We start from the raw sequence: 3003 nt of genomic DNA, 5'->3' as shown, positions 1-3003 counted from the left end.
CAGCGGGATGATCCGTGTCAATCATAAACCCTGTCACCACAGCCTCCCTCTGTCTCCTCGGAGGTGAACGACCCGGTGGTCAGACCTCGTCTTCTCTGAAGGACCGTTCTTATCAACGTTCCTGTTCCACGGCCAGGAACTTTACGGTACTCGTTAAAAATGTACTTGTACTTCACCGACGCTGACGCTGCGCTAAAAACCAACTGGGCGGCGTTTCTCTAAAGGAGGTTCTGGACCCAGGAGTGGCTCAGGGTTAGAGGGACTGTATTTATATAAATATACTCTAATAAGAAGAATCAAACTGGTTTAGTTTTTTATTTAAATTGTATTTATTGCCACCAGGTGGCGTTATTTGTTAGACACAGGTGTTAATGTCTCTGTGGCAAAAAACATTTACAAAAAAGTCAAAGTATTTCCAGGTTTTAGGCAAATAATTTATCAAACAGTGACGACGACTAAATTAGAAATGTTACCTGTTAATCACAGAGTTTAATTTGGTCCTAAATCTTCAGGTTTAATTCACATTATATTTAATCATGAGATTTGAAATGTAAACAAATATTTGGATAGAAACAAAGTGTAAACATAAGGCATTCAAAGCATTTGAACAAAAACAAAAACAAATCACAGAGTTTAAAAACAGATATTTCACATATTGCACTCTTTATGTTTGACTGTAAATGTTGTGGTCAATACTGACTGTGGGAGGAGTCTCCTGTAGAAATGAAGTGAAGCAGAGAAACTTCTCATACTGTTCACTGGCACAGTGGGGGTCAGGGGTCAGGGGTCGGGGGGCAACACAACAAATTAAACTGAAGTCAAATGAATCAGGGTTTTTCTCTGGAATCTTCTTCAAGTCTCAGTTCTGTTTGTGTGAAGAAAGTTTTGGTTTCAATCAAAAGTCCAGGTGGAGTGGAACGGCTGTCTAAGGTAGTACCCATGTGATCCAGCAGAGGGCACTGCAAACACTACTCAACTTCAGACCCACTCTTTTCCCATCAGAAAAACACAGTGAAGTTTCTGTGTTTTTTTATGTTTATAATAAAATAGTGAGTTATATAAATAAATATTATATTTTTTAAGTATCAATAAAGAGTTGTTTTTTTACCACTGCTTGAAATGCAGTTATTCAGTGTTTTAATGTTAGATTTCCTGCAAAGTAAAAATTTAATTTCTCTGATTCATTTAATTTGATCAGATTTCTTTTTTGCTGCAGAATTTTTTTTTTTTTTCTAAAAATCTGAAATGTTATAAAACTTATTTCTTCTGACGTCTTATCCACAGGTGGCGCTCCAGGCTGAGCAGTGACGTGTGGAGGTGTGGAAGAGCTGACGGCCCAGATTGAAGGAGGTGAAGTCGTGACGTCAACACAGGAACCTGCAGCGACCTGCGATTAGAACCATGTAGAACTGCAGTACTTATGTCAGGACCAAGAACTGTACTGTACTGTACTGTACTGTACTGTACCGTACTGTACTGTACTGTACCGTACTGTACCTGCTACTGTTCACTCTCCAGCGTCATGGAGGTCTGACCTGCACCTGAAGACAAACGTGTGCAGAGAAGAAGAAGAGACTGAACCTCAGGAACAGACCACACACCATGGGTTTAGAACCCGTCCTCCCCCTGGACGGTCCGTGTCATCTCACCCTGTTTGTTCCTGTTGTTCTCCAGTGTCTGATGTGAACTGGTACTGATCACGGTCTGGCTCGTCTCCCCTCCGTCAGCAGGACTGGGAATCGAACAAAACACGTTTGTTAGGAAGGAACCAAGGTCGAGCCACGGTTCTTAATCTAAGGTGCGTGTACCTCTTCTGAAGTGAAAGACAATTTGACATTTGACCTCTGCATTTTACCCATCTCCACAGTGAACCACCAGGACACCACTGCCCAAAGGAACGCTGGAGGATGCGCGCATCCTCCAGCGTTCCCCCCCACCAACCCCTGTCTAGGAGTGGGTGAGTCACTTTGATTTTTACTACTGTTGTAGTACTGTGTGTGACTGACTTGAAGTACCAGTTCTAGTACTTGTTCAGTACAGTCTGTAGTATTTGTCTGATCGATCGAGTGTCATATTTTATTAGGAATAATTCTCATGTTTTAGTCTTTGTCCTGTCGATGTTTGAGTCTGAAAGACGTATCATTTTGAAATATTGACAGATTATCTTTAAATGAAGAAAGTAAAATAACGTGACTGGGGCCCCCTGCTGTACAGGAGGTCACATGGAAAAATAAAACACAAACCTTGTGCCATTTTGCTGGAGGACAGTTTTGGCTTGTTCTGGATCCACGTGAACCAGTCTGGTGTCAAAGGACTCTCCGTCTCCCAGACTGAAGAACACACACACACACACACACACAGATGTTGGATTAGCAGCCGTTGTCTTCTGTACCTGTCTAGAGACATTCTGTCCTGGTCTGTCCCTCGTCCCTCGTCGTCTTCGTGAACTGAACTCTGTAAAACTCACCCTGAGAAAATGGGAAAAATCCAGTTTTTCGCTTCTTCTCCAAAAACCTGCGCCACGTTTCGGCTGCAGCCCAGAGAGAAGCCGTTCTTGTCCGGGCCGTTGGAGAAAACTGGAGCTCTGAACGCCTCTGGAGTGGAGAATAAAAACGTTAGCGGACCACGCGGGGATGTCGGCAGCTGTGGGTTTGAATCCCGATCCACACTGACCTATGGTGGTTCTGTTCTTCCCGACGAGCCACAGGTGGTAACTGAGCAGCGACAGGACGCTGACGAAGAACACGGCCGCCACGAAAAACAAAAACAGGATGTGGAATTTGGCGTGTGTGTCTGGAAGCTGTTTCTGAAGAGAGAAAAAAGACAGAGTTACACTAGAACACAACGTACATGTACGTGTGTGTGTGTGTGTGTGTGGTACTTACCGTCCAGAACTTGATGAAATACTGGACCACCGTGGTCCAGATGACCAGACAGTAGAGCGAGGCGTAGGCCAGGAACAGGATGAAGAACTTGTAGTTGGAGAACCCCACACAGTTGTTC

The 3003-nt window shown here is 43.8% G+C and overlaps 1 pseudogene; it reads right to left on the bottom strand.

The window, feature by feature from the left end:
- Positions 1–305: 305 nt before the first annotated feature.
- Positions 306–3003, bottom strand: part of LOC103395712 (palmitoyltransferase ZDHHC20-like) — a 6538-nt pseudogene continuing 3840 nt past the window's right edge.

The sequence above is a fragment of the Cynoglossus semilaevis genome, chromosome 19, assembly GCF_000523025.1.
Source record: "Cynoglossus semilaevis isolate Cse_v1.0 chromosome 19, Cse_v1.0, whole genome shotgun sequence".
NCBI classification, from domain to species: domain Eukaryota; kingdom Metazoa; phylum Chordata; class Actinopteri; order Pleuronectiformes; family Cynoglossidae; genus Cynoglossus; species Cynoglossus semilaevis.
This window is presented reverse-complemented; position numbering and strand designations above follow the sequence as displayed.